At 34.4% G+C, this 18933-nt stretch overlaps 1 pseudogene; it reads right to left on the reverse strand.

The window, feature by feature from the left end:
* Window positions 1-4431: 4431 nt before the first annotated feature.
* The window catches only part of LOC106978124 (protein SET-like), a 62288-nt pseudogene continuing 47786 nt past the window's right edge, over window positions 4432-18933 (reverse strand).

The raw sequence follows: 18933 nt of genomic DNA on the forward strand, positions 1-18933 counted from the left end.
TTATCTCTCTTCCCTGACAAATAGTTTTACTCCGAATGTTGTCTAGTAAGTCTTTCCCTAATGATTTTCATTTTTATTGAATGTAAGAGTGTGATTATCATACTTTGGTGTATTCAGTTGGGAGATTACCTTGCTCTCAATCAATACCTAATACTAATTGAATGTCTATTATGTCTATTGTGTGTTAACTATACATTATTATGTGCCTGGCAATTTGTTAGGCTTTGTATAAAACTCAGACGGATTTATGTCCTGGAGATGAATCAGGCAGAGATAAATCTGAACACCTCAAGGCCTTATTCTTTCCACTCTGGCCCCTGAAAAATCTCTAGTTTCACTTGGAAGTAATGCTGCCTTCTGAATTTGTTTCAGAGATCTCTTGGATCAAATACATGGACTCCATCTCCATTTTTTCTGAAATGTGTTCTTCAGAACAGAAGAGCACAGTGCAGATGCCGTGAGAAAGACTCATGATAATCCTGCTGCATACAACAGATATTGTCTTAGCACAACTCACTTTTAGACCCTCTCAGTTGCACATGACTGAAGGCTTCCACTAGATTTTTATCACAAGAAAAATTCAACCTGTATAGTAGAAAAGTTATAGCTATAAAATTATGGTATCAAATTGAGCTAGACTGAAAATTTGAATCAATTTAATGTTGGCTTTCAATGAACATACTCCGTGAAATTATGATTCACATAGTATAAAGACATAAATAGCCTGCTATTAAAAACAGACACATATAAGATATTAGTTTAAAAGTTGTATTTTATATTAGTTAATAGATAACTCACCTCACCTTAACACTGTGCATTCATAGAAAAAATTCCTCCTCTATAACACTTTATAACCACCACTATTTCAACCATATTGTTCTGAGGTTTTGTTAGATATTTTTTCCAGGTTAATGAAACGTCTAAATATCATAAAGAAGACACTGCCTCCATCAATGTCTGAAATTCCCAGGAAGACTTGGCCCATTAATAAAAATCCAAAACTATTCAGACTTGAATACTTATCATTTCTCTAAGAGGCTTATTAAAGATAACAACACTAAGTATTTGTTTACAACTGAATTGCTAGAAACATGTTCCAACACTCCCAAGGAGGCAATCATCCAAGAAACATCTTGCACAACAAATCTCTTTGGAATGATCTGACACTATTGTTGGCCCCTTGATTTCTCTGATGACTAGAAACAGAGCATAGTGTGTGTTTGGAGGTATTCTGTGATTTATGTGGGAATGATGATCTTACTTTCCTGGCTCAACAATTTGCTCATCATTGCTTTTCTACTTTATCTTTGTTATGCTTATCTGCTTCACACTCATGAGCCATTAATTTACCTGTATGTTTTTGAAGTTATTCTCTTAGTAGAACAAATGATCTGAAAATTAGTTCTTTAAAACTGGCAATTAAATCAAAGGGAATGTTTTCTTTTTCTAAATTAAAAAGGGAAATTTATAGAAATGATGTATTTTTGTTAGCATAAATGTAAAAATCGAGGTTTTTTTCTAATGAATATGGAAGTCAGTACTCTAAAAATGGCCCTCCAAGATTACCTGCACTAATACTTGAAACTGTGGACATGATCATATTTCATGACTGTGAATATGTTACACACCATAGCAAAAAGGATTTTGAAGAGGGGTTCCTGGCTGGCTCAGTCTTGATCTGTGACTGAGAAAGAAACTGTGACTCTTGATCTTGGGGTTGTAGATTTGAGTCCCAGGTTGGGTGTAGAGATTACTTAAAAATAAAATCTTAAAAAAATTTTTTAAATGACCCTGCATATATAATTATGGTCAATTTACATTAAAATCAAGAGATTACTTTGGATTATCATGTGGGCCTAATCACATAAGCCTTTTAAAAGAGAGTTTTCTCCAGCTACTAAGAAAAGGTGGAAGTTAGAAAAATAGAAAGCCTGAGATTGACATGCTGTTGTTGACTTGAAATGCAGGGCATCATGTGGAGGGACTGGAAAGTGGTCTCTACTCGCTGAGTGGTCCATGCTGATAGTCAATAAGGAGGGACTTCATGTCTCCAAGTCATGGAACTGAATTTAGCCAACTTAGGTAAGCCTGAAAGGGGATTCTTTCCCAAAGCCTCATCCTTCCCAACACCTTGATTTCCACATTGTAAGACCACAATCGGAGATCCCAGTTGAGTCTACTTTTTCTGTCCTATAGGAGTTTTGAGATAATACACGAGTGTTGTCCTAAGCCACTAAAATGTAAAACAGCAAAGGATAATTAATGCAGACATATTCTGAATTGACCTTTGGATTCCTTCTTAGAATTTTTTAAGATTATTGTAACTATCCAAAATATCACAATATTCATTAATTTCCTTTGCAATGAATTTAATGAAAATGTTCTCTATACTGTCAAATTAGAGAATAGTTATCACTTAGGATATTTAGGATATTTCAGTCTATACATCTTCAATAATTATGTTAGGATGTGTTATTCAAGCATAAAAGTAAGCAAGAATCCAGTCTGAGTGGTAGCTATAAAACATTAGGATTAAACTTTAATGAAAATTTAAAATGGAAAACTTTTATTTTTAAAGTTTGTACATTTGATTTATGTCACTCCTGGCTTCTACCTTATCTCTAAGCTCAGAGAAAGTATATAGAATGGTACTTATAAAATCAGTTTTCATCAGATTTGTATTTTAAAAATTCTATTAGAAAATGGAATTTCATATGAAAACTCCCTGCAGTGTATTGCATATATTTAATTTTTCTTAAGTAAATCTGTTTCAGAGCCATGTACATCAGTCAGCACTGTTTATTATGTATTAACTCAATTCTACCATTATTTCTGTGCCCTCAAACTCTGAAAAAAGTTCAAATTAAGTATAATGAAAATAATTTTACTTTGAGAAAAATCACCTATTTCATTCACAAGAACGTTAATCTATTTCCTATCTTTTAATTGTGTTTCTCAAAGTTCCCTTATCCTTATTTTCTCAAATTCAAGTCTCTTTAATATGGAGAGAATTAAAGAAACAACAGCTCAAAAAATTTAGTGAAATACGTATCACCTTTTTAATCATGATTGTATATTTCTGTGTCTATAAGGTGCCATTTGAGCTTTATATCCCATTGAATTAGTGTTGCTTAAAAGGATTAGATTCATTAAATCAAATAATTAATTTGGTACATCTCATAATTAACATATGAATTATTATTTCCTGGTTTTGTACTGTCTCTGGAGCCAAGGTAAGATTTTAGGATAAATTGAGAAGTGCCTACCTACAAGGCATAATTTGAGGGATGTTTTATAACCTAAAAATATTTTGACTCTTTCCACAGCCTCTATACCAATCCCTCTTTCTGAAAGAGTTTCTTTTTGGGAGACACAAAATGTCATTAACTCATTCATTCATCTATTCATCTATATTCATTCTTTCAATAAATTTTTATTCAGCATTGGTATAGATTATGGAGGCCAAAATGGTGAATAAGAAATATTTATTGCATTTCTATTCCATTTTGAAGATAGAGAAAATGATGACAATAACATGTAATGTGTGCTAACTTGACAGATGAAAATAGTAATGTGGGATCATGAATATTGTCTTAAAATATTAGGAGATGCTTCCTAAGATGTGAAATTTAAGGAGGATCCTTAAGAACAATGTAAGTTAGATAAGCAAGGTGAGAAGCAATTATATTTATTTCTGTGAACTTCCCTGGGGAAGAACAGGACAAATTCTATGTGTAGAAGGTGGGAGAGGTTAAGAAAATTATGATACCTCTAAGGAACAGCAAGATTGGTGCCTTTGGAAATATACAAAACCATGTAGTCCATATGGCTAGGAGTGTAGAGTATAAAGCCGGATTTGAAGTTAGGATGTTGAGGTTGGAAATATAAGCTTATCCATACTTTAAAGGACTTTGCTCTGTTGAGAAGTTCAGAGTGCAGATGTTACCAATATAATTTAACAATGTATCTTGATATTTTGCCTCATTAGATTCTGTGTGTCTGTGCATGTGAGTATACATATGGTTTTATTGTAACAAAGAAACTTGTACACTTTTAACATTTAAAACTGAGCATCCTTTTTCCTCTCCAGTGAAAACAAAAAGAAAATTTAAAAATAAACAGGATACTTATTTACTTAAAAATAAATAAAAATAAACATTGTCTATTACAATAGACAGTGTCAATTCCAAATAAGATCCTACAGGTTCTGCCGATTCTCCCATCGAGTGACAGGGCTCAAGTCATCATTAGGAGAGAATTTTATTTTAAAAAGTTACCTTCAACTGCAAGGATGTCTGTGAAACATCACAACCAAGCATGCCAAAGGAGAAGCCATGTTGTCAAAATGCCCACTTAACCCACCCAAACATCTCAAATCCTGAACTTCTAAAACCCCATTTTTAAAAGTTTTTTTTTCTTTTCTTTAAACAAGAGAAAGTAGACAGATACATGTTGGTAAATGCTAACTGTCCATACTCACATAGAGACACAGTGTAATCTCTGAGCCCAATATACAAAGAAGGGAGGGGAAAAGCTAGAACTCTATGCTCTACTACACAGGGGCCTAGCACCCTCCAGCTTCCAACAGAGCTAGGGGAGCAGAAGGTTTTTCTTTTTTCCCACAGAGCATGATGGTGTTGATTCCATCAAGTTTTTGTTGAGACAGAAAGGGATATAAACAAATTTGGATCAGAAAGGGGTAGATATTCTTTTCCCACTGTATTCTGCTCAAGGTATCTCCCTCCCCAACCCCCCAAAATAAATTGAGAAACATGGTATAAAGGGAGAGAAAAAAGTCTTCAAAAAATAGGGCAAATGAGCACAAGAGGAGGAAAAAAAAAAAAAAAGACTGCAACTGCCTCCCAGGGACTGGAGAAAATTAATAAAGAAGGATGGAATCCATCAGTGTTTCGTTAGTCATCTTCTCCTTCATCCTCCTCTCCTTCCCCCCCCCCCATCATCTTCATCTTCTTCAGCTTCATCCTCATCTCCTTCTTCATCAATATCTTCCAATCCTTCTTCATCATCATCATCTTCTTCTTCTCCTTCCCCTTCATCATCCATATAGGGAACCAGGTAGTACTGTAACGGATTTGGCCAAATATCACCTTTGATGACCTCTCCTAACTCATCTGCACCCACATCAGAATGGTCAGTAAACCAGGTGAAGAAGCTCTCTGGTTCCTCACGCTGTCTCTTCCTGCTGGCCTTATTCTATGTTTGACTTGAACGTTTGTCAGATCCTTTCCAGATTTCCATTTGATTTCAGTGGACTTTGAAGATAGATCATCACTCTCATCCCTACGATATTCTTTGGAGAGAACTTTATTTTCGAAGTGAGGGTTTTCATCAAAATAAAAATCTATTCTGTAACCTGATTTAACATCTTCAAATTCTGTCAATTCAACTCTTGTCAAATAATGCAGTGCCTCTTCATCCTCCTCCCAAGCAGTGAAAGTACTTGTGAATGGTTGACAAATATTGTTACCCCAAATTTGGGATTTGGGTGATCAATTCCAACCAATCTCTTTTGAAAAGAAAAGTTTGGTGGAATTTGTTATATTTCTGTTCTACTTCAAAAACCTCCCCACAGGCTTTTTCATTTAGTCTGTCTATTTCATTTTGTACTTCATCAATATGCTTAGTTGTTTCTTGCTGTCCTTTTTCTTCCTTTGGCAAGTGCTGAGAGGACAACGTCTCTTCTGGCTTGGGGGCATGAGGCAGTAGCGGTTTCTTGGTTTGAGGAGGGAGTGAAGACGTGTTTGGGGCCCATGCTGCGAGGAAAGTCCACAAAACAAAGGCAGGCACATGTCTTGGAGAAACTCAGATTATTTGCCTAATTAGATTCTTATCACAGTGTTAAAAGTTATCAAAATGAATTTCTCATGATGTAGAAAACCTTTGGAAGTTATGATAAATATATCCCTAAGCTGGAAGATTATTTTAATGCTTTCTTGAAATGCTTGTTTATATGTGTATTAACTAACTTATGTATTATTTCATATGTACCAATATTATCAGAGCGTCTTGTACTGGAATAACTATTCCAAGATAGCAATGATAAAATTGGGACAATATGTTTAAAATATACATTTCAAGGTACTTGTGGATGAATAAACAGACCTGAAGGTGAGCCAGATTTTAGAAGAGGATATTTGATCCAAGTGAGATTTACATTTATGTGGCATTTTGCCTGAGGGACTCATTAGTACTCAGGGCTCAGGATAGGTGGAACTTAAGGAAAAACCCAGGGGGTTATTGATTTGGGGAGTCAATGGATGGAGAGTAGGATTGCTTACGTAGCTGAAACATGAGGTTGAATATGCCACAAAAGTACAGAGCTACAGAAAAGGTGACCCCAAATATCTGGGTTTCAGTTAATTTGGCTTATTTATAAATGAGGTATTCTATATAAAGTTTCTCACCTGAGGCCTGATGTTAACATTAGCTGAATAGCTGAAAAAATTCAGTGGAAGTTTCAACTGTTGCCCACTGCATGGAAAGACAGTTTAGAAAATGAGCCCAGTGAAGTTAACTGACTCTTTCAACATAAAGCAGTACTTTCCAGAGCAGGATAACAAAATCCACTGTCTCTGCAATATCTCCCACAATGTTCAATAAACAATAAAAAAGATATTAGTTATCCAAAGAAACCACAAAGTGGGACCCATAGCAGAGAGAATATGCTGCTAATAGAAATAGGTCTTCATATTTGTTGATTATTAAGGAGACAGGAACTTTAAATTGGATTAGGAGGCATGAATGTTAATTCAGCTAATATAAATATGTTCAAGGACATAGATAACCTTATCTAATGTGTTGCCAAATATTATTTATATGTCTGCATAAACCAAATAGTGTTGCTTTGTACAAATGAATTTTTAGTTATGTAAATGAAATTGCTTATGTATTTTGTTGCTTTTTGCTTTTTCCATTGAACAAGATGTTTTTCAAGATCTATAGATGCACCATATATACATCATATTTCTCTAACCCCCATATTTTACCTCACCTTTGTCCCAGGAATGGTCACATTGATTGACCACATTTCAACCATAATGATAAAATGAGCATTCTCGTAAATTGCTTTTATGGCCCTGTGTGACAATTTCTTGGAGTATATATCCATGAATAGAATGTTTGTGTAATAAGGTAGGTGAATACTTAGTGTGGGTAAAGTTCTATAGCTAACCCAAATGATTATACCAATCTACATTCCTGGTAGCAGCACATAAGACTTCTTATATTCTCTTATCTTCAAAAAGGTTTGGATTAGCCGGCTCCCTAATTTGCATAAAGTAAAATCTCCTTATAGATATAGTTTGCCAATGAATGTGACCATCTCTTCAATATACATATTAGCTTTCAGAATTTTCTGTTCTGTAAATTACCTGTTCGTGATCTTTGCCAATTATTTTTTCTGACAGAGTTGTGTTTTTCTAGTTGTTTTGGGGAAGCAACACGTACATTGTACATATTAATCAACTTCTACTTTTGGATATTGCAAATTCCATTCCCTAGTTTGCCTAATACATTTGTCCTTGGTTAACTGTGTTGAACATAAAACCATAATTTTGATGTCATACAATTTGTTCCTGACTTTAATTTTTGCAGTTCTTCTCTATTTCCAGTTCACAAAGCTATTTTCCTAAATTTTCTTCTATTTGCTTTGTAGTTTTTCCTTTCGAAATTATGTCTCTAATCCATTAGAAGTCCACTTTTGTGCCTGTTTCTTAATCAAAACTGAGGAACACTGAAGACAACCTATTCTTTCTTAAGTTTAATTAATTTATAGTGCTCGTCATAGGGGTACACACTGTCCCTCAAGAACATGTGTCAGCTCTTCTTCCTTTTAGAGCTTCTAGAATGACTTCCTGATAAATTAACAATTGTCTACAACCTTGCCTTCTGTTGGGTAACTGAACTCTACAATAAGGCAATCCAATGTAGAGAGAATATTGTGTTTTAAGTTTGCTTTCAGATTGATTTTAAGCAAGTTTTCTAATGGCGAGCACTGCATGATAAGGCAGAGCCATGCTAAAACAAGCAAACACAAATGCAACCCCCCAAAACCAAAAGCTTTCTTCTAAGGATCATGGAACAATGATCTATCTCACTTTATGTTTTCCTTGCTGTCTCCAACTTTTCTCCCATGCAAACATAATGTATCATATGTGTGCTTCCCAACCAAGGAACAACTTTTACAAAACAAAAACAAACAAAACAACTTTTAGGGGTTGCCAATTCGTTAAGTTTCAACCAGAGCCTGAATTTTATGATTTCTATACCGATTTTCTATTATGTTCAAATTCTATATATCTTGTCATAGTCACATTTTGAAAATTTATCTTTAGTCTGTCATATTTTGTTCCATCATGAAATACCAAAAACACTTTAATTTTTTTAAGTATAGTTAAATATACTAAGACAAATATTACACTTAGAATTTTTCCGTAGATGAAGATTGAATAAGTAAATGGAACAGTTTAAAACACAGAAAATATTTTGTGTTGAAAAAGACAATGCTTTTCTCACTTAGTCTTCTGTAAGCTTTTCCTTAAGGATTTGTAGAAACAGAAGAATCATAAACAGTTTCATATGTACATTATCTGCACTAGCAATTTCATTTTAATATTAATGTCATCATCATTTTTCTATCAATGTAACTTTGCCTGAAAAGCTTTTGATTAAGTATTATATCTTTTTCTGTTTTGTTTCTCTTGATACTCACCCTCTTCTCTCACTTTCTCTGAGTTTAAAGTAAATATTTAATAGATAATATTCAGAGAAGGAAATACGGATGCATTAAAATATTGTTAGGATAGTACTCTGAGCAACCTTGCAGGAAAATATTTTAAAATAAATATTGTAATGCCACTAAAAGGTGGTTTGGTTTGTGTGTTTGTTTGTTTTACTTAGCCTTATAATTCCTGGTTGAGGGCATACAGTGGTAAAATTGTAAATCTATTTATTGAAAATAAATATTGATATTTTGACACTCATGTTATAAGGGTCAATGATAAAAGCCGTAATACTAAAGATTCAATTTGTGGTGACAAACAATTTAGTAATGACATTAATTTATCAAGTTTTCAAAACCTTATGTAGAAAGAAAAATAGGAGGTCAAAAGGACTTAGGTATTTTGAGAATGTACAGGATTGATCCTCAGATAGTCACCCTTGAAATATGAAATTATTTTCATTGTAAAACACACACACACACACACACACACACACACACACTCACATATGCCATAGATACATCAGAACATTATCTCTTCAAAACACATTTAAAATACATCAACAGAAATAATAATAGAACTGCATCTATTAATGAAGCTTAAGACATTTTTTCCTGATGCCATTGAATTTCAGGGGTTCTTATTATCTGTGTAAGAAAATATTATAGCTGTTTAAATTATCCCTGTTTAATCTAAAACCTATAATAATCAAAATGACTAAGAATGATTTAGACTCCATGACAGAAGTGGTGGTGATAAAATTGTGGAGTTAATGCATTGTGCAGATCAGAATGTTTTTTGGAGTTAGATGTAGGAAGGCAGATTAATAAGAAATAAGGATAATGCATTTGGATTTATACTTTCATAAATATTTTCCCTGAACAGCAGTAGGAATTTACAGAGGATACATCTAAACTATAGACAGTGCTCCAAAGATAATCAGGGCTTAGAAAACTAATCATAGAATAGTATTCAAGTTTTTATGTTGAGTTGGATTTCTGGGATAGGATTTAATACATTCAAATGATTATCATCATATTAAAAAAAACAAAAAGAAACAAATAAACAAAAACTTTCTTGTGTACTACTCACAAGGAAGAATGAAATTTTGCATCTCTTAACCATAAAACTGCCCTTCATACACGTAATATCCATAACTCATGTTGACTTTCACTTTCAAATTCTGACTGATCAAGCACAGAAATTGTGTTTTGATCTTTGAGTCAGTAAAATTTGTTTTATAAAAATCAATCAGTTTTATATTTTGTTAAAGAGATGGAAAAGAAATGTAAAATTTGTGCTTTTCCTGTATGGAAAATATGATTAACTTGCTCAACATCCTTTCCAATCTCCTTAAAGTTTGGGTTCTGCAACCAGTTCTGACAATTCAAAGCTGAGGTATGTGAAAAGGGAAGTGAAGTGCAGGATACGTATTTTATGCACATTCATGATGGGATGGTTTTGAAACTAGAATATTTTTGATTCCGCAGCTTACTATAGCGATGTACCTTTCTGATATCACAGCTCTGATTGCAATAGTGATAGCAGTGGCCTTGTGCATAAAGTGGTAGTTGTAGCTATCCCAAATTTGGCAACGGCAGAGAGCACTTACCTGGGCTTTGCTTTAGAAGTTTATTCCTGAATAATATTCCATTGTGTGTCCATCCTAGAGCTTGCTCCTCTAGCTCCCAACAATGGTTTTCTATGCACCTATCAAACCTTCTGCATAATATAAACCACACAGAGGTATGAGAAGTGTTTGTAGTCACTGAACTTCAAAGAAAGGAAAATCTGTGATTGCCTCTTTGACCTGATCTGATTAGTTTTGACACTAGTGAAAGTCAGCTTACTGTTAGTAAATGCGACACAATTCCCATAAGTGTTAAAGAGCTCAAACAGAAAAAAATATATATTTATGTTTCAACCTTCAGATCAAGACAGATTCAGAAAATCAGAGTTTTTATGACTTACCCAAAGATGATTTCTTAAATTTTTTCATCAAAACTTGTTTTAATATTCACAATAACACCAAGGACAGTGTTCCAGTTTGGGCATATTAGGAACAAGGTCATAAAAAGAAAACTTCTAAGTCCTAAATTGTCTCTTTAATATTGATGCTAAGTATCTTATAGGCAAACTCTAATTTGAGATAATAAGATTGGGAAAATATATGATTAACTTCTTAGTGTAATTTTTACCCAAACTACCCTAAATTACTTAATATAAGCATACTCATGTATCTCAACTCTCCTTTGGAAAACAGTGATAGGACAGTTTGGATAAACAAGGCTTCATATTTTTCTTGCTATCAGCAGTTTTCCAAAGTTTAATGAGACTTTCCCAATAAAGTATCAGAATTCCATGGCCTTCTCAACAAATTATACCTAGAAGTAGAGCTTAGTATACATTATCTATAGGATGCATACTTTTGGATAAAGTTTTGTTAGGTTATTTCTTTTATTGAGTTATCTTTTATTTAATGTAAAATTTACCATATTTACCAGTTTTATGTGTACAATTCAGTGGCAGTAACTACCTTTATAATGCAACCATCACCACAATTTATTTCCTTTTTTTGAGGGGGGAAGTCCATTTAAACCCAAACTCATGGTTATGTTTCATACAAATAGAATCACACAATAAACGTTTCTTGTGTATCTGGCTTATTTACCTAACAATGTTTTCAAAGTATATCCAGAATTTTATTCCTGAATAATATTCCATTGTGTGTATATGCCACATTTTCTTTATCCATTCTTCAGCTGATGGACACTTGGGTTTCATCTACTTTTGACTATAAGGGAATGGAATAAGCTTTTATGAATATTCATTTACATATACTTGTCTGAACATTCCTTTCCAATCATTTGGAGATATGTACATAGGAGAGGAATTGGGGGAGGTAATAAATATAGTAATTTTACATTTAAGTTTTTAAAAAGTTATTTATTCAATTTTGAGAGAAAGAGCATGAGTGGCATCCAGGCAGAGAGAGGGACAGAAGATCCAAAGTGGATTCTGTACTGACAACAGTGAGATGATGTAGGGTTTGAACTCATGAACTCTGTGATTATGACCTGAGCTGAAGTTGGACACTCAACTGACTGAGCCAACTGGGCACCCCGACATTTAGCTTTTTGAGGAACCACAAAATTATTTCCTATGGTGATTAAGCCATTTTATATTCTCACCATCAGTTTATGAGAGTTTCAATTTCTTTCCATGTTTACCAACTTATTTTCCTTTTTTAAAAAAATAGTTATTCTAATAAGTATGATATGATATCTCATTATTGTTTGATATGCATTTCCCTAACGATTAGTAATGTTGAGAATCTTTTTATGTGCTTGATGGCCATTTGTATATATTTTGGGGGGAAACGTCTATAATATTTTAGCTTTTTAAAAAAATTGGGTCATTTGTCTTCTTGTTGGTGAGTTGTTTGTTTTCATATATTTTTCATACTGGACCCTTATTAGATATATAATTGGTAAATATTTTCTCTCATTCTGTAAATTATCTTGTTGCTATATTGATAATATCCTTTGATCCACAAAGGTTTTTAATTTTTATGAAGTCTTACTTATTTTTTCTTTTGCTGCTTATACATTTGGTGTCACATCAAAGAATTCATTGCCTGATCAGGATCATGAAGGCTTACTCTTGTGTTTTGTTCTTGAGTTTTATGGTTAGAGCTAGTATATTTATGTCATTTATTATGCCATCCATTTTGAGTTAATTTTTATGTATGATGTGAAGGAGGAATCTAACTTCATTTTTTTGCATATGAACCATACCATTGTCCCAGCAATATTCATTGAATAGATTATTTTTTCCCTTTGAGTGATGTTGGCATGTTTGTCAAAAATAAATTGGTTAAGGATACATGAATGTATTGTCGGACTCTCAATTCTATTCTATTGGTAGATTTATCCATCCGTATGCCAGAGCAATACTGTTTAGATTACTGTAGTTTTGTAGTAAGTTTTGCAATCAGGAAATGTGAGTCTTGTACCTTTGCTTTTATTTTTCAGTATTTTTTTTTTTTTTTGGCCATTTGAGATTCCTTGAAATTCCATATAAATTTGAGGATCAGTTTTTCCATTTTTGAAAAAACACCTTTGGAATTTTGATGGAGATTGTATTGATTCTATAGATTGCTTTGGATAGTCTTGACATCTTAGCAATATTAAGTCTTCCAATCCATGAACAAGGGATTTCTTCCCATTTATTTAGTTCTTTTTAATTTCTTCCAGCACTGTTTTATAGTGTGTAGTGCACAATTCTTTCATTTCTTGGTTAAATTAATTCCTATTGATTCTATTCTTTTGGACGGTGTTGTGAATGTGATTGTTTTCTTATTTTCCTTTTTGAAATATTCATTTCTAGTGTATAGAAACCAATCCTGCAATTTTTCAGATTTCATTTATTAGCTTTAATAGCTTTTTTTTGGTGGATTCATTGGTATTTTGTATATAGTGGATCAGATCATCTGTGAATAGAAATAGTTTTACTTTTTTCTTTCCAATTAAGATTTTTAAGAAAGTCTTTTCTTTCTTTCTTTTTGCTCTTTTTTTATGTAGAAAATCAATTTATTGTATTATAAGCACTTATACAGTTAGTTATGGGCAATAACAGGCCTGGTGGTGAAACAGATCACCCAAATTAGAGATGGTATCAAACTGGTGGTCAATAACTAACTCCTAAAAATGTAACACTTATTCATGATTAATTTAATTTAAAAAAATGCAAGATTTATTTTATAGACTTAACTAGACAGACCTCTTAACTAACTAAAGAGGTATAGCTATCAGGTAAAAACATACATCTTTACAACTTGGTTCAAGTTTAAAAAAAGTCCAGAAGGGAAATAAATACTACGAAAACAGCTTTAAAAATGCACTCCTAAGCGAAAATATATGAAGAAAAAGGAACACATAGTTTTGCCTTAACTGAAGAACAGGAGAGGAGACTGGTCTGCCTAGGAAAATGTGCATCTTGTGAAGTAAGATACGAAGATATTAGACTAGGAATATGTATGTATTGAATCTTTCCTATTTCCTGTGTAAAAGTAATAGTCTGCAGTGTTATACATCATACCTCAGACACCTACCTCTCTTGGCTTTATTCTTATTCAAGCGTTTACCTACATGAGACTAAAAACTTAGAGAAATAGCATAAGAAAAATAACCACACACAATATTTCTCTTTATGTGACTACTTTAGATGTGGCTTGATTACTAGGAAATTACTGAAGAAAATTTAAGTATAAATCTGTGGCTTTGCTGAATTAAGCCCCCAATTAATGTCTAGAAAACATTCACTCCTCGGGCCAATACCATTGCTAGTGGTACCTGTTATAGAAGGATATTCAAACAAAACTCTGAGTGTCTCAAAACCATTGTTAAATAAATCTCAGAGTTAAGAGTGCGGGGAAGGAGAGTCTAAAATCACAAGAAATGCAGAAATATCTAGGAACTTGTCTTTCTGGATCCATACTTCCCTTCAGGGTCTTCATCACTGTAAATATTCCCTATCATTTCCACATTTGCATAATGTTGTGATGTGACACAAAACAAATTACCCAAGCCTCATTAGGATTGCAGGAGAAATCAGATATTGGTAATGTGATCACTATGAATAAACAATTCTGGTGGCCTATCTTCTCCATTGTCATGGGATCATTCCTCTCAATTTTACCTAAGTCTTACATATTCAGTCTGTGATCAGTACTATTGGGAGAGGACCCATTGTCACAGAGAAGAAAAGAGATAAGAACACACAGGGGAATGCACAAGAAGGTTTCCCTGAAGCCACTGGCTTGCTAAACAATACAGGCTGAATTTCCTGAGTTTTTACAACTAGCGGTCTTAAAGCCTGGTGTTTAAAGGTCAGCAGGCATGACTAGGATAGAACCTGGAGAGTACCGCTTGCCTGCTCCTGGAAAGAAGGCAGGCAAACAGTACAAGGGCAGGTAGCATGGAAACAACAATCTGAAGAATGCCTGGGCCACACAGGATGAAGATTTTTCACTTTTCCCAGGGTGCATCTCTGAGAGGTAGTGTTCACTCTTCACAGAGACGCCTCTTCAGGAACAAAGGCGCTGGCTAGCACCATTGCCATCCGCTGCCACTCAGCATAAGCAGAGTCACTGCTGGAAGCAGAACAACACCACACTGGCTGCCTAACTTGCTTACATCAAGCTCTATCCCTAAGCACTCTGGTGGGACTGGCCTTCTCAGTCAAGCTTGTGTCATTCCTAGCATGGTGCGCCTCTCTCCACAGAAGACAAGACCAAACTCCTACTCACATCGTGTCTTCCTAACAGAGAGTGCTGCAGGGACTCAGTTCCATGGATACTGGCAAGTCTCATTTCACAAGCAGACCAGAGCACACCTAGTTAAAACTCACCACATTCAGGCCAGAGGCCAAACACTGCCCACAGCAGGCAAGGAGAACCTCTGCAGACAACTGGCCTGAAGGATGGAGCAGCCAAACCATATCAGCAGAGCACACACAACACACACTAAAGACACTCCCTGAAGCCCCAGGACCTGGCAATACATGACTCTTCTTCATAAGACCATTACTTTCAGTAGCAGGGGACATAACTAGCTCTTCTAACACAGGGAAGGAGCCAGAGACTTAGACAAAATGCCAAGACAGTGGCACTTATCCTAAGTAAAAGAACAAGATAAGGCCATGGCCAGAGATCTAAGTGAAACAGATATAAGTAACACACCTAATGGAGAATTTAAAGTAACAACCATAAGAATACTCACTGGGCTTGAGAAAAGAACAGAAGACATCAGTGAGACCCTTATCACAAAGATAAAAGAATTAAAAAGGAATTAGTCATAGATGAAGAATACAATAAATGAGATTAGAAACATGCTTGATGCATGCAGGGGGCTGGAAGAAGAAGAGAAATGAGTTACTGGCCTAGAATGCAAATTAATACAAAGCAATAAAGCTGAACAAAGGAGAGAAAGAAGAATTACGCAACAGGAGCATAGATTTACAGAACTCAGTGATACCATCAAAATTAAAATACCATTCATATTAAAGGAGTCTTAGAAGAAGAAGAGAGGGGGCTTCTGGGTGGCTTAGTTGGTTGAGCATCTCACTTCGACTCAGGTCATGATCTTGTTGTGGTCTGTGAGTCTGAGCCCCACGTCGGGCTCTGTGCTGACAGCTCAGATTCTGTGTCTCCCTCTCTCTCTGCCCCTCCCCCCACTCATGCTCTGTCTCTCTCTCTCTCTGTCAAAAATAAAAAAACATTTAAAAAACTAAAAAAAAAAAAAGAAGAAGAAGAAGAGAGAGCAAAGGGAGCAGAAAATTTATTTCAAGAAATAACAGCAGGAAACTTCCCTAATCTGGAAAGGAAACAGACATTCAGATCCAGGTGACATAGAGAACTCTCTTTTGAGAAAAGCAGCTCAACACCAAGACATATTGTGATTAAACTTGCAAGATACAGTGTTAAAGAAAAAAATCTTAAGCAGCAAAACAAAAGAAGTCCTTAACTCGTGGGAAAAACCAATAAGAGTAGCTGGAGATTTCTCAACAGAAATTTGGCAAGCCAGAAGAGTGGCATGATATATTCAAAGTGCTGAATAGGAAAAATTCTGCAGCCGAAAATAGTCTATCCAGAAAGGCTATCATTCAGGAAAGGAGATGTAAAGTTTTCCAGACAAACGAAAACTAAATGAGTTCTTGACCACTAAACCAGCTCAGCAAGAAATTTTAAAGGGGACCCTTTGAGTGGAAACAAGAACAAAAGTGACAAAGACAAGAAAGAATCAGAGGAAATCTCTAGAAACAATGACAAAACAAGTAATAATTGGCCATAAATACATACATATTGATAATTACTTTGAATGTAAATGGACTACACATGCCTATCAAAAGACATAGTGTGCTGGAGCGCCTGGGTGGCTCAGTCGGTTAAGCGCCAGACTTTGGCTTGGGTCATGACTTTGCAGTTCGTGGGTTTGAGCCCTGTGTCACGCTCTGTGCTGACAGCTCGGAGCCTGGAGCCTGCTTTGGATTCTGTGTCATCCTCTCTCTCTGCCCTTCCCCTGCTCAAGCTCTCTTTCTCTGTCTCAAAAATAAATAAACATTAAAAAAAATACAGGGTGCCAAAATGGATTAAAATAACAGACTCATCTAGGGGCACCTTGGTGGTTAAGCATTTGACTTCATCTCAGACCATGATCTCACAGTTGGTGGGTTTAAGCTACGCATTAGGCTCTGTGCTGACAGCTGGGAGCCTGGAGCCAGTTTTGGATTCTGTGTCTCCCTCTCTCTTTGCCCCTCAGCCACTCACGTTCTGTCTCTCTTTCTCAAAAATGAATAAACATTAAAACAAAGACTCATCTATATATTGCCTACAAGAGACTCATTTTGGACCTAAAGACTCACCTGCAGATTGAAAGAAGTTAAATTAAGCCCAGAGTGATAGAAGGAAGTAAATAGCAAAGATTAGAGCACACTTAAAATCAATAGAAATATATAGTATTTTTCAATACAATAGCATCTTATGCTATTAACCAAAATAGGAAACAGTAGCACAAATTAATGAAATTAAGAGTTGGTGTTTGGAAACTGTTGACAAGCCTTTAGCTAGACTAAGCAAAAATAGATAAGACTCATATAAATACTTAAAAATGAAAGAGGAGACATTCTAAATAATGCCAAAGATATAAAAAGGATTATAAGGAACTACTATGAGCAATTTTATGCCAACAAACTAGGTGATCTTGAAGAAATAGATAAATTCCCAGAAATATTCAACCCATCAAGATGAAATCATGAAAAATAGAAAGTTTGAACATGTCTATAACTAAAATGGAGATAGAATAGTTAATGAAAAACCTATCAATAAGAGACCTATTAGAGTAGCTCAGTTAGTTAAGCATCCAGCTCTTGGTTTCAGCTCAGGTCATGATCTCACAGTTTCATGGGTTCAAGTCCTGCATTGAGCTCTGTGCTAACATTGTGTAGCCTGCTTGGGATTCTCTGTCTCCCTCTTTCTCTGCCCCTTCCTCATTTGCACTGTATCTGTCTCTCTCAAAATAAATAAATAAATAAACAAACAACAACAACAACAACAAAAAAAGCCCTGTCAATAAAACAAAGCTTCAGATAACTTCGTTGATGAATTACACCAAATATTTAAAGAAGAATTAATAACAGTCCTCAAACGCTTCCACAAAATTAAAGCAGAGAACATATTTATGAACACATTTTAAAACGCAAGCATTACCCTGATACTAAAGGCAAAATGCCACAAAAGAAGAAAAGTATAGGACAATATCCATTACAAAACAGGTGCAGAAATCCCCAACAAATTACTAGGAAATCAAATTCAAAAACACATCAAAAGGATCAAGTGAAAATTATTCCTGGCATGCAAAGATGGTTCAATATGTGAAAATTGGTTAATGTGATATATCATATTAATAAATAAATAATGCAAACCACATGATCATCTCAAAAATATTAACTAAATTCAACAAAGTTTTATGATAAAAGCTCTCAACAAACTAATAATAGAAGAAAAACATCTCAGTATACTGAAGACCATATATGAAAAGTCCACATCTAACATCATACCTAATGGTGAAAAATTGAAAACTTTTTTTCCAAGATCAGGAACAAGTCCAGGATGCAAATGATATGACTTCTACATGGAAAAATCTAAAGATTACAAAAGAAATTCTGTTAGAACTAATAAATTAGGTAAAGTTGCAGGATACAAAATGTACAAAAATCAGCTTTGTTTCACAAACTAACAACAAACTATTTGAAAAGGAGATTAGGAAACAATCTTATTTACAATACCACCAAAAGAGGATAAAATACTTAGGAATAAATTTAGCTAATGATGCGAAAAACATATGTAATGAAAATTCCAAAACATTGATGAAATAATTTAAAGAAGACACAAATAAATGAAAAAAGTATCTCATACACATGGATAGGAAGACTTAATAGTATTAAAATGTACATACTACACAAAGTGATCTACAAATTCAATATAATCCTTATAAAAATACCAGTAAGAATTTTTTAGTATAAATAGAAATTGCAATTCTACAATTCATATGAAACCACAAAAGACCACATAACCAACCTTGAGAAAGAACAGGATGGAAGCATCACACTCCCTGATTTCAAAATATGTTAG

Source organism: Acinonyx jubatus, chromosome B1 (assembly GCF_027475565.1).
Source record: "Acinonyx jubatus isolate Ajub_Pintada_27869175 chromosome B1, VMU_Ajub_asm_v1.0, whole genome shotgun sequence".
NCBI lineage: Eukaryota > Metazoa > Chordata > Mammalia > Carnivora > Felidae > Acinonyx > Acinonyx jubatus.